The sequence below is a fragment of the Panthera onca genome, chromosome B2 (genome assembly GCF_046562875.1).
Source record: "Panthera onca isolate mPanOnc1 chromosome B2, mPanOnc1 haplotype 2, whole genome shotgun sequence".
Lineage (NCBI taxonomy): Eukaryota > Metazoa > Chordata > Mammalia > Carnivora > Felidae > Panthera > Panthera onca.
Window position 1 is genome coordinate 63,578,980 of NC_138343.1, and position 20,074 is coordinate 63,599,053.

At 37.3% G+C, this 20,074-nt stretch overlaps 1 protein-coding gene and 1 pseudogene across 5 annotated transcripts in view; one reads left to right on the plus strand and one right to left on the minus strand.

Moving 5' to 3' along the window:
* SMAP1 (small ArfGAP 1) overlaps positions 1 to 20,074 on the plus strand; it is a 206,648-nt gene that overhangs the window by 17,241 nt on the left and 169,333 nt on the right. The window lies entirely within an intron of this gene.
* On the minus strand, positions 13,594 to 14,298 carry LOC132667260 (elongin-C pseudogene; annotated as a pseudogene).

Consider the following 20,074-nt stretch of genomic DNA (forward strand, 5'->3'; position numbering starts at 1 on the left):
TCATTTATGAATGTATGTATGTATGTATCTATTTATGTATCTATTTGTATAGTTATAGCATTAACCAAAGCAATACAACCTAGGGCTTATCATGATTTGTTTGATAGTTCTTTCCAAGTAACTTAACATACCAAATAAAAAGTCCTAATTGGTCAAAGAGATTTTATTTACAATTTAAATCTTGAGGAAATTTGTTGAAGAACCTGAGAAAGTTTAAAGCACATGCCTGAGTAGGATTATAGATCATTACCAAACTTTAAAAGTTCAAATTATTTAATCAAGTGACAATAAGAGATTCCAAAAGCAAATATGTAGGGTTATATAGTTGTTAGCAAAACTTAGCCCCTTTAACATTGAGAAGTTTAAACCTTAATAAATCAAAGACCTCATAAAAACAAAACATAGAAACTGGGTTTTTTTGTTTTTTATTTTTGGCAGATAAAGACGAAGAGAAAAAAATGTTTACATTTTCTTATCAAGAGCAGACCAACAATCCAAGAAAAATGTCTTTTCAACCAAGAGAAAGCAAGCAGACTTTCGGTCTAATGCCAATACTTGTAAAATCCATTCATTTCAACCTTAGTCCATCCTTACCACACGTTAAATTCCTTTCCAAAGATTTCCCTTCACAAACCTTCTACAAATTTCCTTTACATTAGTTTTCATCCCAAGCCTTTTCCCTCCAAACAACCAGTCTCATTTGAGGACAAAATTATTTTCTTTTACCTTCAACAAAAATGTATTCCCATTTCTTAGATCTTTCTTACACATACAGAGTTGCTTCCCTTATTTCCATCAGTCTTACATTTTGCAGAATTTTGAGTCTTAGAAACCTTAGTCTCCAGTGAAAACTAAGCAGTAACCAACCAATTCTGAACTGTTATACTATAATTCTTTAGATGGCAAATTTCTGAATCAGTTAAGCACAAAGCATGTTTTTTCCGACTGATTTAAATATCTTTAGTTTCTCTGCAGTAAGAAGGCCAAAACACAAACCTATGTTCATTTAGTATTTTATCTTATTTAGAAAAGACCTAGATGTCCAATGAATTCAATCCAATTTATCATCTAAGCAAAACGTTAAAGTTTCAGGTTACCAAAGACTTTGATAGCTATCTTCGTAATTATCCACAAAAACTTTGAGACAGACAAAATTAATCATCATTTTAAGTCATCCTTTTGCTAACAAATTGCAGCAGAGATATCACAAGCTTATTTGACCTTCAGTAAACCTAGGTAGAATAAAAGTTTCAACTAGTTTAAATACCAAATTATATTCCACCTGGGTCTACTTAAAAGTTAATCCATTTTTTCCCCTTTCTTGATTTTTATCTGGAGTACTGGTGGGGAATTCTGAAGTGGGCGATGTTAAGTCCAAAAGTGTGCTCTTTGCTCCTTGACATTGAGGGTGGGAGGAAGACCCAATGGTGCTGGAAGCACAAGGATGGTCAAGGAGCCATTTATGCAAGCCGCACCCAAGGTGGTTCAGAAACAGGAGGAGGAGGAGGGGAAGGCTGAAGGAGGTGAGGTGCTCCCACGAAGGCTGGAAGCCAATGAAAGTCCAGAGGGCAGAGAAAGGGGTTTCCCAGTCTTCCCAGGCAGATAAGCAGATGCAAGTTTTTTCCAGCAACAAATGGAATTTAGGGCAGACCATGTCAGGCCTGAGAAGACAGGGAACTTCCCTAAACAAAAGGAGTTTCGGTAGCTGCTTGGGAATATTCCTTAAAGTCCCTGTCCCAAGGTAGACTAACCACAGTTGGCTCCAATTTTAGCTATTAGCCTCAGAAATGAATGAGGGAGAAGCCCCCCCATATACCGCTAATTTAATCTGGGTCTATTCGGTGGAGCAGTGAGAGATAGTGTCCCCTTCCTTAGGGATGGCCTGTGTTTCCTGCAGCAACCTGGGTTTTATTAGGAGGAGGCCTGTTTAGACAATTGTAATCCAGTATGTCAGGATGGAGTTTATCAGCTTGGTTCTGCAAGAGTTCCTTAGGTCTGGGCCCTGATTTAGAACCCTAAAGCCCTGGACCTAGGGTACCTCTGTCTGTTTGCCCTGTTTCCTGCAGGAGAGATATAATTGATAGATCCTACTGAGGCCATGCAGTGTTACAGGAGATCAGTCCTTTCTTAAATTTTGCAATGTGAATTGTTTCCAGTGGGTTAAAAGGCATTCCAAGGGGGAGTCCTTGGGAACGGAAGAAGCCTAGAGAAAGTCTGTTACCAAAAATCCCCACTGACTCCCTGGTGGCGTCCCATGCAGGATATGTCAGAGGTTCCTGGTGTCACGAGCCGCCGGAGGTGTCCCTTGAATAACAAATCATTATTGGTCACTGTTCCACTGTAAAGGCCCTGTAGGGGGAATTACTAGTGTCCCTCCACTTCTCCATTGCATTGTAGAATACAAGTGGGTACTGGTGAATGGACCAAAATACCATGCTGTGGCGTACCATTCAGGCTGTGCCAGGAAGGCTATGAAGAGCCCATCGTTTTTAACCTATGGAAAACATTAGAAAAGTTTTACAAGGGGGAGTTACCTAATTTTATAATTTAAGTAGTTAGTAGGGGACATTCATGGAAAACAGTAAAGATAAGTAGTCTTTTACAGCCAACTTCTCTAGGAAATGGTGCCTGATTTGGCTTTAATTCAGTTGGGTACTGGTTTTGGCCATTTTCAAGTGGAGGTCTTGCAGCCAGAAGTGGCTAGACCAGGGATGTGGAAGGGATCACATTAGACCAATGAGGATGTAACCTCACACGGGAGTCTGAAGATTGCCAGTTGCTCTGGTGACTTAGGTGGCTGTCCTGTTCTCAAGACAGGAATAAGGACAGGAATAAAGAGAGGACATCAATGTTCTGGGTCTTATTTCCATTCTGGCCAGGGTACTAACTTCCAGCCAAAAAACAGACTTCCTCGTCCCTGTATAGTAGCCGTGGGCTAAGAAGATTGCAGCCTGAATAATTGACATGAAATGTTCCAATAAGATGATACTCCTTGGCATGCCTGGATGGCTCAGTTGGTTAAGTGGCCGACTCTTGATTTTGGCTCAGCTCACGATCTCACAGGTCTTGATTTTGAACCCCGCCCTGAGCTTTGCACTGACAGCATGGAGCCTGCTTGGGATTCTCTCTCTCTGCCCCTCCCCTGCTTGTGTTCTATCTTTCTGTCTGTCATAAATATATAAATAAATAAGCAGTAAAAGAGAAAAAAAAAAGGCCATACTCCTTGAAAAGCCCCTGAAACGAAAGTAAAGGGAGAGGAAAGGAAGTACTCACTAAGTTCGCACTGAGGCTCAGAGTCCAGATGAAAAGACTCAAAGCCTCACTTTGGGTGCCAAAATGATGTGGTTTGAAGTGTTGGGGTTTGGATCTAATGGTTAAGAAAAAATTGAGATGTCTTTGGTGCAGAAAGGTGGTTTTATTAAACAATGGCAACAACACCATGAGCAGAAAGAGCTGCACTGGGGTTGTGAGGAGTGACTGATTATATAAGAATCTATCCTGTGGAGGGGAGGGTGATGTTAGGGCTCCAGGAAATTGAGTCTGTAGGTTTCTGGAGATTGCTTTTTTCTTTTAAATCATTAAGACAGTTGTAAACTGATGGAGTCTCTGGCCTGCATGATCTTGATCACTATCAGTTAACCATTTGTTTTTCCCTTTCCTTTGTTCTTGGCCATCTAGGAGTGCCTGAGGAATATCATAGATACCCACCTTGGTGGGTTGTGGTTGTAAAGTGTTAGCTTGTGCTTTGCCCTCAGGTTGCCTTTTGCTCCCTCATCAGAGGCAGGAGAGCTGCAGGAACAGCAAGTAGGAGTTCCTTTTCCGTGGCTAAGAGCAGACAAGTTCTCTAAGAAGGAAGAGTAGTTTATATAGTTAAAATATTAATGCACGATTTAGAGGAAATTTTGATTCAAAACACAGATGAAATGGTTAGTTTGGGACAGGAGAAAAAAATCAGGAAAAATACAGATCAGTTTATGTGGAAGGAGAGTAAGAGGGATCTGAAATCTAAGGGACAGTTAGGTGGTGAAGTCATTTGCTGAGAATAAGGATAGTGGGACTTTGTAGGGGGATTTAAATCTATTCTCTGCATAGAAAACTTGCTAATAGTATGAATTTTAAAATAATTTAAAAGTATTTTAAACTAATATGTTCCCTTATTGATGGGCATTTGCTTTCTAACATGGTTACGAAGAGTCCTGTTGTCAAAGCTTTGTGTACACAAAATTATTCACAATAAGATCTTCTGTGTAAAAAGTGTATGTTAGAGTATGCTGATTAAAGTGTGTTTGAGTTGTATTGCCAGGAATCTTGGGGCCAGTTTACCTTCCCACCAGTAGTGTACAAAGACTGGCTGACCCTGTGCACACAACCTGTCACTGGGTGTTCATGTTTTTGAAAAGTTTTCTTAACATGATTGGTGAAAATTTTATGATACTTTAATTTCTTAAAATTAATCATTTTAATGGGCTTATTGGTCATTTTTATTTTATGATTTGTCCCCTTCATTTTGGGAGCAGGGGTTGACTGCCTTTTCCAGATTTTTCTCTTGATCAGTTATTAGGCACAACACAAAATTCAAGGCAACATTCATACCTGTGAGTATAGTGGTAGGCCACACCATTCATTCCTAGATTCTATAAGCAATGAATGAATCTTAAGATTCATTAAGTGATGGTGGAGTACTTTGGGAAGATTTTCAGGCCCATATCTACGTTTTTTTCTTTTTTCTTTTTGGTAACCATAAAATTATAGACAGTTTAGAGATAGAAGAGACCTGTCATGTGCCTAGTCTGATCTCCTAGTAGAGCAATGAAACCTATCATGAGAGATTAGAGGACTTGCTCAAAACTTTGCAACAATGAGAGAATTTGGGAGTAAACCTGTTTCCTGGGCTATTGCCTTCTGAATCCATAAATGAATGTGTTACTCTTCAGTTATATAAAAGGTAACTCTCAGCTTTTTAATTTTTTCATTTTCTTTACATTCACAATCTATACAGTGAGAAGGGTTGTAAGTTATGCATTTTTATGCTTAACCAAACCCTATCTGTGTAATAATAGGATGTTAAGAAAAAAATTTGGAAATCACAGGAACGGTTACATATTAATTATTTAACCGGTTTTTTTAAAACAGTGATTTGGCAATAAATATAAACATATTTCAAAACTTAGAATGTTGGTTGGTGTCTGCAGTGTTATCTAAAAGCAAATATTATCTCGTGAGATAAATCTGTAAATAGTGCTGAGAATAAGCTTTAAAAAGAGGGATTTTTGTCAATATTGGATATCTTTGTGCTTGAGAGGGAAATTTTGCAAATACAAAGCACTAAAATATTTGTGAAAGAGCAAACAAAATAAAGGAAAGCTGTAATATGCTTGCTCAAACTTTTGAATTTTTAAGCTGAATTTTTTAATGATGCCATATCACCTGAATAAAGTAAGAAATAGGTTTGACAAGGCTTAAACTTTAGTAGGACAGTCAGGCGAAGCATGGATTGTTCTTAAAATTAAGCTTCATTTCATTTTTCCCTTTTATTTTATACCATCCTGATGACTAGTGAATCCTTAAATTATTACCACCATTTAATTTCTTTGCCACAGTAAATTAACATTTGAAAAATGGCAGGGGAATGCTTTTTTGTTTTTGTAGTTTTTGTGGATTTTAAAGTTTTTCAGTGTCCTTGTAATATTTTGAACTAATGTACATATTCTTTCTTTGAAAGTTTTAAGATAAAAACAGTTATATACTATATAATAACGTTTCCTCCACAGTATTCTTCCTCTAGTTGACTGTGGGTTGGCAGATTCCTTGCTCTGCTGTTATCCTTGAAAGGACATTACTTTGGTAGCTAAAAAGCATGGGCTTTGAAGGCTTAGTGCTTTTGGTTAAAATCTCAGCTCTCTCATTGCTGCCTCTGTGATTTCATTTTTTTCTTTATCTCCCTCCCTCTCCTCTCTTTCTCCCCTGTCTCCGTCGTTCCTTATGGTGGGAGTGTGGTATTTAAACTTTCTAAGCTGCAGTGTCATTATGTGTAAAATGGCCATACCTGTTGTCACAGGATTATGAGAGTTAACTGAATTTATGAAGTAACGTCTGGCCAAAATAAGGGTTGATAAATGATAAGGGTGTGATAATTATGTCAGGTCTTGTTTTTTTAAAGCAGTTATAGTCATTTATTCATTTTATTACTTTGCAGGAAACATTTGTGAATTATACTTTGTTTGGTAAATAATGTAATTGAGCAGATTCTGAGCACAAGAGTACTTCATGGAAAGTTCAGGAAAAGAAGGTAGTTATCTTTATCTTTTTTAACCTTTTATGCGCTGGTCCACTAGAGTAGACATTAGAGGTATACAACAGAAGCCCAGCCCTGCCCTGCCGTTTAGGAGTCTTTACTTTGAGGAGAAAGGCAGGCCATAAGCACAAATACTATAAATATAAATACATATGTAATGTGTATTTGTACGTAAGCACAAATACTATAAATATAAATACATATGTAATGTGTATTTATACTATATATGTGTATATAGTCTGGATATCTGAGTGGAGGGGGTAGTGCAAACATTGAGTGTTATAGAGGTTCAGAGAAAGTAAAAATCACCAAGAGCAGGAATTGGGGAAGGCTTTTAACAAAAAAGGTAGTTCTTGAAAAGGATAAGCATGGCTAAGTTATTCTAGGTAGGAAGAAGCTGGAAGCAGGCTTGTCCATATACTTACTTAGTGCACATGCTTTTTATGTTCCTAGAAGCAGGTATAGGTACCAGGCAGAAATGTAGGAGAGTGGATAGACAAGGGAGTGATTATTGTTTTGGGAGTCATTTGCCTGGAAATGTTTACCAAAGCCATGAATGGATTAGATACAAATCAGAGGGTCAGTGACCAAGACATGGGGAGGCAGCAGTCAGAAGTGGAATCACTGAGGGAACTCAATAGTGCCCTGCAAGACTGCAAGGAAAACCAGAACAGAGAAGCTTCAGGACAAGGGGGCTTTCAGAAGGACGTATGTAACAGGGAGAAAGGAAAAATTAATTGTAATAGGCATATAAAGGGGCTAGAAAAGGTCTCTCTCTCTCTCTCTCTTTTGTTGTTTCTGGATATTTTCTTTGTTCTTAGAAAAGGGCATTTAATTTTGGTAGACATTAAAACTATTTTCGAAGCACTTTATGAAAGTGTGTGTTGTGAAACTCTTCAGAGCTTGTTTTCCACCCTTTGTACAGTAAGAGTCGAGAAAAGTGAATCTTCAGTATGTTGGCACTGTTTCTCAAGTTTTTCTCAGGCAAACAGTTACCTTTTTTTTTTTTTTTTTAAACATTGATGAGGGAGCAAAAGGCAAGCTGAGGGCAGAGCATAAGCTAACCTCCCACTCCCCCAGGTGGGAATATGCGTGACGTTCCTTAGGGACTTGTGGACGCCCAAGAACAAAGGAAAAGGAAAATCAGATGGTTAGAAATCACAATCATGCAGGACAGAGTCTCCATCAGTTTGCAACTGTCTTAATGATTTAAAAGAAAAAAGTAGTCTCCAGAAACCTAGACTCAATTTTCTGGAGCCCTAACATCACCTTCCCTTCCATAGGATAGAAAATCTTACATAATCAGTCACTTTTCACAACCCCAGTGCAGCTCTTTCTGCCCACCGGTCCTGTTCCCATTGTTTAATAAAACTATCTTTTTGCACCGAAGAAGTCTCAAGAATTCTTAGCTGGTGACTCTGAACCCCACTACTTAAAAATTACATCAGCACCGTTGCCACATTTCATTGTTTGTTTTGGTCTTGGCATTTAGTTTACTTTTGAAACAAATGCTTTGTTTTTTTCATGGAATTTTGATAACTTTTATATTCTATGAAGAAAATTCTTTAGAATTTATTTTGTGGCCTAAGGAATATTGTAGTATATATGTAAATGGCCTTGAAAATTAGGCTTGACTGACATTTTGTCACGGTTATTTTGTTTTATTTGAAGGATTATAGTTAACTCTTGGATCAACTGATAAAATTGACAAAAACTTGTTTCTGGGGTGACCTCTCAGTTTCTTTTTGAAAAATATGTTTATTTTTAGCAGATTTTCTCCCTTACCTCCAAGAAGTACAATTCCTTTTGTGTAAGTTAATATACTAATGTCTTTTGATTCAGTGCTATTGGACTTTTGGAACATTTGAAATTGGTGTTAAGAGGTGTTTATTATGTATATCTGCCCTCTGCTGGTGAAAATGCATTATTGCTCTTAATAGCTTCAGTAATTTATTTGAATGAAGCAATACTCTGTATCAACAGTGACCATAAAATTACATTTGGAAAAAAATACATTTATCATTTGAAGGAATATTTTTTTTTAGGATAGTCCTGTGTAATGAATTATTCTGCCTAAAAGGCCAGTAGTGTCATGGGTGAGAAATGTATACCCACTACACTAATGATTATTTTTACATCGTTTGTGTTTGTATTCTTTTTTGAAATTTTTTGAAAGTTCTAGACCTATTCTGTCTAATGTGGTAGCCAATAGCCATATTTGGCTATTTAACTGAAGTTACATTTTCAGTTCCTTATTCCCACTAGCCACATTCAAGGCTTAATGGCCACCTGTGGCTAGTAGCTACCGTGTTGGACAGTGCAGATAGAAGAATGTTTCCATATCACAGTTCAATCAACAGTGAATTCTAATGTTTAAAATTTAAATAACAAGGATTATTATTTTAATGAAGTAGTTCTTACAGTTGCAATGAATTTCTTTCTTTGCCAAGTACCTTTGGATGTGTAATGATAGTGATACTGGTTTTGATTTGCATTTCCCTAATAGCTAATGCTTTCAAACATCTTCTCACATGCTTATTTTGCCATCTGTATGTTCTCTTCAGTGAAATAAATCTATGTTTTTCATTTCTAATGGAGTTTTTTGTTTTTTTTTTTACTGTTGAGTTTTTTTATACACTTAAGACTTTAAAAAAAAATTTTTTTTTTAACGTTTATTTATTTTTGAGACAGAGACAGAGCATGAACACGGGAGGGTCAGAGAGAGGGAGACACAGAATCTGAAACAGGCTCCAGGCTGTCAGCACAGAGCCCGACGCGGTGCTCGAACCCACAGACCGTGAGATCATGACCTGAGCCGAAGTTGGCCGCTTAACCGACTGAGCCACCCAGGCGCCCCAAGACTTTTTTTTTTAAGTTTATTTATTTTGAGAGAGATAGAGACAGCGCGAGTGGGGGAAGAGCAGAGAGGGAGGGAGAATCCCACACAGGCTTCAAGCTGGCAGCACAGAGCTGTACAGGGGGCTTGAACTCAGGAAACCCCAAAATGATGACTTGAGCTGAAACCCAAGAGTGGGATGCTTAACCTACTGAACCACCCACATGCCCTTCCCCCCCATTGTCAAGATACTATTGAGTTTTGAAAGTTCTTTATATATTTTAGATATTAGTTTATTGTTAGATATGCATATATTTTCTCATATTCTGTAGCATGTGTTTACATCCTTTTCACATGGTCTGTTACAGAGCAAAGGTTTTAGTTTTGATAAGGTCCAGTTTATTAATTTTCCCTTTTATGGATTATGTTTTATGGCAAGTCTGAGTACTCTTAACCCAAATTCTGAAGCTTTCCTCCTATGCTCTTTCCTAAAAATTTTATATTTATGGCCATGATTCATTTTGAGTTGTTTTTGTATATGATTCAAGTTATGAATCAAAGTTAATTTTTTTGCATATGGGTTTTCAGCTGTTCCAGCACCATTTCTTGTAAAGATTATCTTTGAATCTCCTTTGCACCTTTCTCAAAAAACCGTATGTGTTTGGGAGTAATTCTGGATTTTGTTATGCTCCATTGCTTTGTTTACTTTTATGCTAATATTACAATATCCATGTTACTGTAACTTTATAATAAGTCTTGAAGTCAGATAGTGTAAGTCTCTAACTTTGTTATTCTTTTTCAAAGTTGTTGTTGCTATTCTAGGTTCCCTGAATTAACATAGGAATTTTAAAATCAGTTTGTCAGTTTCTACAAAGTAATCATCGGGGGTTTCAATTGGAATTGCTTTGAATATGTAAATTCATTTGGGAGAAAATTGACATCTCTAACAGTATAGAGGCTTTCAGTCCATGAGCATATATATCTCTCCATTTATTTAGATTTTATTTCTTTCAGCAATATTTTGAAAATTCAGGATACAGGTCTTTTCTCAGATTTATTTATTTATTTTTAGAAATTAAAAATTTTTTACTGTTTATTTAGTTTTTAGACAAAGAGACAGAGTGCCAGTGGGGGAGGAGCAGAGAGAGACAGAGACACAGAATCTGAAGCTGTCCACACAGAACCCAACACAGGGCTCAAACTTACTAGCTGTGATATCATGACCTGAGCCGAAGTTGGACGCTTAACTGAGCCACCCAGGCGCCCCTTGTCAGATTTATTTTTAAGTAGTTTTTATTTTTAAATGTTATTGTAAATGGATTTTTTAACATTTCAATTTTTGATTATTGTTGGAATATAGAAATACAGTAGGTTTTTGCATTTTTATCTTGTATTCTGCAACCTTGCTAACCTCATGTATTTGTTTTAGTAACTTTTAAAAAAAAATAGATTCAGATCTCCTACCTAGCTGATTTGTTATCCTCAAATAAAGACAATTTTTACTTCCTCTCCAATTTGGATGGCTTTACTCTTCTTTTTCTTACCTTATTTCACAAGCTGGAATTTTTAGTAAAGTAGGAGTGGTGACAGTGGACTGACTTCCTTGTCTTGTTCATGATGTTAAAGGAGAAAGCATGCGCACTTTCGCCCCTAAATATGTGTTGACCAAAGGTTTTTCACAGATTTTCTTTTGTGGAATTGAGGAAGTTCCCCCTCTATTTTTAGTTGTCAAGACTTTTGAATATCAGAAAGGGATGTTGAATATTATCAATACTTTATCTGCATGTATTGAGATCATAGTTTTGTTGTTGTCCTTTAGTATAGGGAATTACATTTAATTTTGATTGAATGTTAAACTAACCTGCATTCCTGGGACAAACCGCACTTGGTCATGATGTATTATCTTTTTCATATATTCCTGGATTTGATTTGCTAAAACTTTATTAAGAATTTTTGCAAATATCTGTGAAGGGTATTGATCTTTAAGTTTCATTTCTTATGATGTCCTTGTCTGGTTTTGGTATCAGGGTTATGTTGGCCTCATAGAATGCATTGGGAATTACCTCCTACCATTTATCCCCACCTCCCCACCCAGTTTCCTGAAGACTTGTGTAGAATTTGTATCATTCCTTAATTGTTTGGTAGATTTCCCTAGTGAAACCATCTGGGCCTAGAAGTTTTGCTGGAAGGTTTTTAACTATAGATTCAATTTCTTTAATAGATACTGGGTTATTCAGGTTTTTTCTTGTGGAAGGAGCACATTTGTGTCTTTCAAAGAATTGGTGAATTTATTAGCATAAAGTTGTTCATAATTTTTACTTGTTATCTTTCTAATATCTGTAGAATCTGTAGTGATGCCACTTCTCTTATTCCTGTTATTGGTCATTTGTGTTTTATCTCTTTTTCCTAATCATTTGGGTTAAAAGATTTATCAATTTTAATAATATTCTCAAGGAATCAACTTGTATTTTCATTGACCTTGGTTTCCTTGTTTTTTGTTTCATTGATTTCTGTTGTCTTTAAGTCACCTTTGCTTTTGAAAGGTATTTTAGCAGGTAAACAGTTCTCAGTGGACAATATTTTACTTTCAGTACTTTTAAGATATTGTTTCACTGTCTTCTAGCTAGTATTATTTCTGATGAGAAAATTGTCATCATTGTATTTGTTCCTTTGTACATTATGCATTTCTTTCCCCCAGTTGCTTTTAAGATGTTTCTATTCATTTGTAGTTTTAAGCATTTGTTTTAATGTACCTTGGGTGATTTTCATGTTTATTGTCTTTAGGGTTTTTTGAGGTCTATGGTTTTCAAATAATTTGGAAACATTTTTGCAACAAATTAAAAGAAAATTAAAACATTTGATTATAATTTTTCATGCTATAAAATATTTCATGTTTCAAAGATCATCTAATTCTGTTTTCTCTTGTTGAACACGTGTTAATTATAGCTTTCTATTCTCAAAGTGATAAAGAATTTGGCTTAATATTTGCATTTTTTCTTTATGCAACCAAGGATAATATATACCACGGTGTTATTTGTTAAAAATCTTAATATATCAATGTTTTATTGTTTTATTACTGATATCAAAGATAATGGGATTCCTGGGTGGCTCAGTTGGTTAAGCGTCTGACTCTTGATTTCAGCTTAGGTTGTGATCTCAGGATCATGAGTTCAAGCCCTGCATTGGGCTCTGTGCTGGGTGTGGAGCCTACTTAAAAAAAACAAATCGGGCACCTGGGTGGCTCAGTCGGTTAAGCATCTGACTTTGGCTCAGATCATGATCTCACAGTTCGTGGGTTCAAGCCCCTTGTTGGGCTCTGTGCTGACATCTCAGAGCCTGGAACCTGCTTCCGATTCTGTGTTTCCCACTTTCTCTGCCTCCCCCACCCCCCCCCCACCCCACCCCCCCCCCCCCCCCCCGCTCTCACTCTTTCTCAAAAATAAATAAACATTAAAAAATTAAAAGACAAAAGAAACCAAATCACCTCCCCCCACAAAGGTATTAAATGGGCTTATTTAGCCATCTTTATTATTTGTGAACTTGAAAGAAAGTAATTGAACTCTGTAGCTAATTCAGAATATCATTTTAGCCACTAGTTTCTGCCTTCACCATATCAAAGGCTTTTTTTAAAGTAACAGTTCTGTATAGAGTCACTAGTTATTTAAATTATTTTTTCCACTTTAAGCTGAAAATTGGTATTAATTGAGCCAGCATCTTAAGAAAGTGAGGAAGAAACAAGTTACTTTTCTTTTTTCTTCTTTCAAGTTTATTTATTTATTTTTGAGAGAAAGCACACGTGCAGGGAAGGGGCAGAGAGAGGGGGAGAGAGAGAATTCCAAACAGGCTCCGTACTATCAGTGTAGAACCCAAGGTGGGGCTCCAACTCACAAACTGTGAGATCATGACTTGAGCGGAAACCAAGAGTCGGATGCTTACCTGACTGAGTCACCCAGACGCCCCACAAGTTACTTATTTTTTTAATTATTTATTTATTTATTTTGAGAGGGAGAGAGAGAGTGTGCAAGGAGGTGAGAGACAGAGGGAGAGAGACACAATCCCAAACGGCCTCAGCACTGTCAGTGCAGAGCCTGACTCCTGGCTTGAACTCAGTATCTGTGAGATCATGACCTGAGCTGAAATCGAGTAGGATGCTTAACTGACTGAGCCACATGGGTGCCCCCAAATTACTTTTTGTACAAAAAGTAGTTTTGTGTAGTTAGCAATAAGCACAAACTGTGAATAAGTTGAGTATTGATTATATGTTTTTTCTTAAGCTGTGATTTCATTCATTTCACTGGGCTGTTCACAACTGTTTAGTGGCTTTTCTTGCTAATAGTATAAAATCAAATTTAGAAGTCAAGTCTCTCTGCAATGTCTTCAGGCTGTATTTTCACTTATGCTGTCCTCCCTTTTCTGTTAGGTACTGTTGATCAAAGATACTGTGAGTTCCCACCTCTACATGTGTGCTTGGTTTTTGTTGTCAGGGCCTTTGCACTTACACAAAGAAAACTTTGCTGTTTTCTTTCCAACTGGCTCCTTGCTTTAGGAATTTATTTGTTATTTACTTATCTATCTATGTATGTGTTTGTTAATTAATTATAATTTATTTAACAATTTGGGAGGTTCACAGCCATCAGCAGTTCCAGTAAAATTTCAGTTGGGAATTTTGGAATCTCCATGGAGGTGTCAGTGTAGTGAACCTTGTAGGTAAAATACATGCATACTTTTGATAGCACATGTGAAAGAATCTGTCTAAAATTGTCTTAGTTACTTTTGTTCTCTGCAAACCGAGCTGGGTCACTCAACATGGCTTTACTGTTTCAGATGTTAGTGCATGCTCTCTTTTGACAATAAATTCATGACCACCTGAAGATACCAATTTGACACTCATGGCATCCATCGGGCCTTCACAGCCACCATAGGTTTTCTCTTCTCCATCCATTATGTCCTTATGAAATTCTACTTTACTTCCACAGGAACCTGGTGAGGCGCGGATGCACAGTCTGTTGCCCGCTTTCGCCTATAGAAAGTGCCTAGGGCTCTGTTTAAATGCCACTTTATCAGTGTTGTCTTCCCTGACCACTGTACTTAAAATAGTATCCATTCTTTTTTTAAGTACTTCTTATCCTCCTTACCCACTTAATTTTTTTCCTCCATAGACTTTATCTTAAAATCTGACATCTTACACATTTTATAACTTGTTTGTTTCTCTGTCTTGCTCCACTGGGATATATAGTTCTTGAAAGAAGAGACTAAATCTGCTTTAGTTCCCAGCTCGATCCCTAGCATCTAGAAAGTTCTTGGCACATCGTAAGCATTCAGCACATATTTGATGGCAGTAACTCAGTGAATGAGTGAATGAGCAATTAACCTTCTGAGTCTTTTCTGCTCATCCAAATCTCATCTATATTTCCAGGCCCATTTCCAAGTTACACTTCATTCATGAAACTGTCTTTGAATGAAGCTGCCTCCCAACTACTTCAGCTCATCATGATATTTTCCTCCTTTAAACTCATGGCATTTTCATATCACTGTAAGAATTTTCTGATAGATATAGTTGCACATGATTGGAGTAGTTTCTAAAATTGGGACAATTTTATTACTTGAAATGTTTACAGAGTGACAGACTGGCCTTGTTGGTGGAGGGGACAGGAATTCATATATATAGTTCTCTTTGTGCTAAGTGCTTGTTTAATTTTGAGGGACCCTAAAAGATAGATGAATTCACCCTATTTTGTAGTTATGGAAACTGATATTTAGAGACGTCATATGTTTTGTCTATAGTTCCATAGTCATAAATGTCTGATAGGTGTTTCAAAACCAGGTCTTTTTTTGTAAAAGAGCTTTCATGCTGCCTCATTGTTCATAACTTCTTCATGAACTCAAGGTCTATTATAATTGTGTGAAGTTTGGTATTTTTACTATTGAATGAAGGCCTGAATGCCATAGAATTACAGCATTTGGTTAGGAAGAGAAAATGTTTGAATAATTGTATAATTAGAAACAGAGAAGGGAACAAAAAGGGAAACACAGGCACCAAACTTTATCATTCTGTTCATATCTTGGCTTGGTGATTGGTCAAGAATTTGACAACAAAGTTGGTTGATCTTATTTTGATTTAAGACTCATTTATTGCTATGGCTTATTCTTCGATTTTTGTTTTTAGATGATCTAAGTGATCTTACTTAAAAATTAAAATGAAAAATCTATTAAGCCAAAATCTAGAGGGTAATAACTACCATGTATAATTGGGAGGTATGTTAGTTAAAGTTAATACTTATCAAGAACTTATCTGTGTCAGATACTGTATTTTGTGTACATTACCTCATTTAATGTTTTCTGTGACCATTATTTTATTTATTTATTTTTTTTTAATATATGAAATTTACTGTCAAATTGGTTTCCATACAACACCCAGTGCTCATCCCAAAAGGTGCCCTCCTCAATACCCATCACCCACCCTGCCCTCCCTCCCACCCTGCCCTCCCTCCCACCCCCCATCAACCCTCAGTTTGTTCTCAGTTTTTAACAGTCTCCTATGCTTTGGCTCTCTCCCACTCTAACCTCCTTTTTTTTTTTTTTTTTTTTTTCCCTTCCCCTCCCCCATGGGTTTCTGTTATGTTTCTCAGGATCCACATAAGAGTGAAACCATATGGTATCTGTCTTTCTCTGTATGGCTTATTTCACTTAGCATCACACTCTCCAGTTCCATCCATGTTGCTACAAAAGGCCATATTTCATTTTTTCTCATTGCCACGTAGTATTCCATTGTGTATATAAACCACAATTTCTTTATCCATTCATCAGTTGATGGACATTTAGGCTCTTTCCATAATTTGGCTATTGTTGAGAGTGCCGCTATAAACATTGGGGTACAGGTGCCCCTATGCATCAGTACTCCTGTATCCCTTGGATAAATTCCTAGCAGTGCTATTGCTGGGTCATAGGGTAGGTCTATTTTTAATTTTCTGAGGAACCTCCACACTGCTTTCCAGAGCGGCTGCACCAATTTGCATTCCCACCAACAGTGCAAGAGGGTTCCTGTTTCTCCACATCCTCTCCAGCATCTATAGTCTCCTGATTTCTTCATTTTGGCCACTCTGACTGGCGTGAGGTGGTATCTGAGTGTGGTTTTGATTTGTATTTCCCTGATAAGGAGCGACGTTGAACATCTTTTCATGTGCCTGTTGGCCATCCGGATGTCTTCTTTAGAGAAGTGTCTATTCATGTTTTCTGCCCATTTCTTCACTGGGTTATTTGTTTTTCGGGTGTGGAGTTTGATGAGCTCTTTATAGATTTTGGATACTAGCCCTTTGTCCGATGTGTCATTTGCAAATATCTTTTCCCATTCCGTTGGTTGCCTTTTAGTTTTGTTGGTTGTTTCCTTTGCTGTGCAGAAGCTTTTTATCTTCATAAGGTCCCAGTAATTCACTTTTGCTTTTAATTCCCTTGCCTTTGGGGATGTGCCGAGTAAGAGATTGCTACGGCTGAGGTCAGAGAGGTCTTTTCCTGCTTTCTCCTCTAAGGTTTTGATGGTTTCCTGTCTCACATTCAGGTCCTTTATCCATTTTGAGTTTATTTTTGTGAATGGTGTGAGAAAGTGGTCTAGTTTCAACCTTCTGCATGTTGCTGTCCAGTTCTCCCAGCACCATTTGTTAAAGAGACTGTCTTTTTTCCATTGGATGTTCTTTCCTGCTTTGTCAAAGATGAGTTGGCCATACGTTTGTGGGTCTAGTTCTGGGGTTTCTATTCTATTCCATTGGTCTATGTGTCTGTTTTTATGCCAATACCATGCTGACTTGATGATGACAGCTTTGTAGTAGAGGCTAAAGTCTGGGATTGTGATGCCTCCTGCTTTGGTCTTCTTCTTCAAAATTACTTTGGCTATTCGGGGCCTTTTGTGGTTCCATATGAATTTTAGGATTGCTTGTTCTAGTTTCGAGAAGAATGCTGGTGCAATTTTGATTGGGATTGCATTGAATGTGTAGATAGCTTTGGGTAGTATTGACATTTTGACAATATTTATTCTTCCAATCCATGAGCAGGGAATGTCTTTCCATTTCTTTATATCTTCTTCAATTACCTGCATAAGCTTTCTATAGTTTTCAGCATACAGATCTTTTACATCTTTGGTTAGATTTATTCCTAGGTATTTTATGCTTCTTGGTGCAATTGTGAATGGGATCAGTTTCTTCATTTGTCTTTCTGTTGCTTCATTGTTAGTGTATAAGAATGCAACTGATTTCTGCACATTGATTTTGTATCCTGCAACTTTGCTGAATTCATGTATCAGTTCTAGCAGACTTTTGGTGGAGTCTATCGGATTTTCCATGTATAATATCATGTCATCTGCAAAAAGCGAAAGCTTGACTTCATCTTTGCCAATTTTGATGTCTTTGATTTCCTTTTGTTGTCTGATTGCTGATGCTAGAACTTCCAGCACTATATTAAACAACAGCGGTGACAGTGGGCATCCCTGTCGTGTTCCTGATCTCAGGGAAAAAGCTCTCAGTTTTTCCCCGTTGAGGATGATGTTAGCTGTGGGCTTTTCATAAATGGCCTTTATGATCTTTAAGTATGTTCCTTCTATCCCGACTTTCTCAAGGGTTTTTATTAAGAAAGGGTGCTGGATTTTGTCAAAGGCCTTTTCTGCATCGATTGACAGGATCATATGGTTCTTCTCTTTTTTTTTGTTAATGTGATGTATCACGTTGATCGATTTGCGAATGTTGAACCAGCCCTGCATCCCAGGAATGAATCCCACTTGATCATGGTGAATAATTCTTTTTATATGCTGTTGAATTCGATTTGCTAGTATCTTATTGAGAATTTTTGCATCCATATTCATCAGGGATATTGGCCTGTAGTTCTCTTTTTTTACTGGGTCTCTGTCTGGTTTAGGAATCAAAGTAATACTGGCTTCATAGAATGAGTCTGGAAGTTTTCCTTCCCTTTCTATTTCTTGGAATAGCTTGAGAAGGATAGGTATTATCTCTGCTTTAAATGTCTGGTAGAACTCCCCTGGGAAGCCATCTGGTCCTGGACTCTTATTTGTTGGGAGATTTTTGATAACCGATTCAATTTCTTCGCTGGTTATGGGTCTGTTCAAGCTTTCTATTTCCTCCTGATTGAGTTTTGGAAGCGTGTGGGTGTTTAGAAATTTGTCCATTTCTTCCAGGTTGTCCAATTTGCTGGCATATAATTTTTCATAGTATTCCCTGATAATTGTTTGTATCTCTGAGGGATTGGTTGTAATCATTCCATTTTCATTCATGATTTTATCTATTTGGGTCATCTCCCTTTTCTTTTTGAGAAGCCTGGCTAGAGGTTTGTCAATTTTGTTTATTTTTTCAAAAAACCAACTCTTGGTTTCGTTGATCTGCTCTACAGTTTTTTTAGATTCTATATTGTTTATTTCTGCTCTGATCTTTATTATTTCTCTTCTTCTGCTGGGTTTAGGCTGCCTTTGCTGTTCTGCTTCTATTTCCTTTAGGTGTGCTGTTAGGTTTTGTATTTGGGATTTTTCTTGTTTCTTGAGATAGGCCTGGATTGCAATGTATTTTCCTCTCAGGACTGCCTTCGCTGCATCCCAAAGCGTTTGGATTGTTGTATTTTCATTTTCGTTTGTTTCCATATATATTTTAATTTCTTCTCTAATTGCCTGGTTGACCCACTCATTCGTTAGTAGGGTGTTCTTTAACCTCCATGCTTTTGGAGGTTTTCCAGACTTTTTCCTGTGGTTGATTTCAAGCTTCATAGCATTGTGGTCTGAAAGTATGCATGGTATAATTTCAATTCTTGTAAACTTATGAAGGGCTGTTTTGTGACCCAGTATATGATCTATCTTGGAGAATGTTCCATGTGCACTCGAGAAGAAAGTATATTCTGTTGCTTTGGGATGCAGAGTTCTAAATATATCTGTCAAGTCCATCTGATCCAATGTATCATTCAGGGCCCTTGTTTCTTTATTGACTGTGTGTCTAGATGATCTATCCATTTCTGTAAGTGGGGTGTTAAAGTCCCCTGCAATGACCACATTCTTATCAATAAGGTTGCTTATGTTTATGAGTAATTGTTTTATATATCTGGGGGCTCGGGTATTTGGCGCATAGACATTTATAATAGTTAGCTCTTCCTGGTGGATAGACCCTGTGATTATTATATAATGCCCTTCTTCATCTCTTGTTACAGCCTTTAATTTAAAGTCTAGTTTGTCTGATATAAGTATGGCTACTCCAGCTTTCTTTTGGCTTCCAGGAGCATGATAGATAGTTCTCCATCCCCTCACTCTCAATCTAAAGGTGTCCTCAGATCTAAAATGAGTCTCTTGTAGACAGCAAATAGATGGGTCTTGTTTTTTTATCCATTCTGATACCCTGTGTCTTTTAGTTGGCGCATTTAATCCATTTACATTCAGTGTTATTATAGAAAGATATGGGTTTAGAGTCATTGTGATGTCTGTATGTTTTATGCTTGTAGTGATGTCTCTGGTACTTTGTCTCACAGGATCCCCCTTAGGATCTCTTGTAGGGCTGGTTTCGTGGTGACAAATTCCTTCAGTTTTTGTTTGTTTGGGAAGACCTTTATCTCTCCTTCTGTTCTAAATGACAGACTTGCTGGATAAAGGATTCTCGGCTGCATATTTTTTCTGTTTAGCACACTGTAGATATCGTGCCAAGCCTTTCTGGCCTGCCAAGTTTCAAAGGAGAGATCAGTCACGAGTCTTATAGGTCTCCCTTTATATGTGAGGGCACGTTTATCCCTTGCTGCTTTCAGAATTTTCTCTTTATCCTTGTATTTTGCCAGTTTCACTATGATATGTCGTGCAGAAGATCGATTCAAGTTACGTCTGAAGGGAGTTCTCTGTGCCTCTTGGATTTCAATGCCTTTTTCCTTCCCCAGTTCAGGGAAGTTCTCAGCTATAATTTGTTCAAGTACCCCTT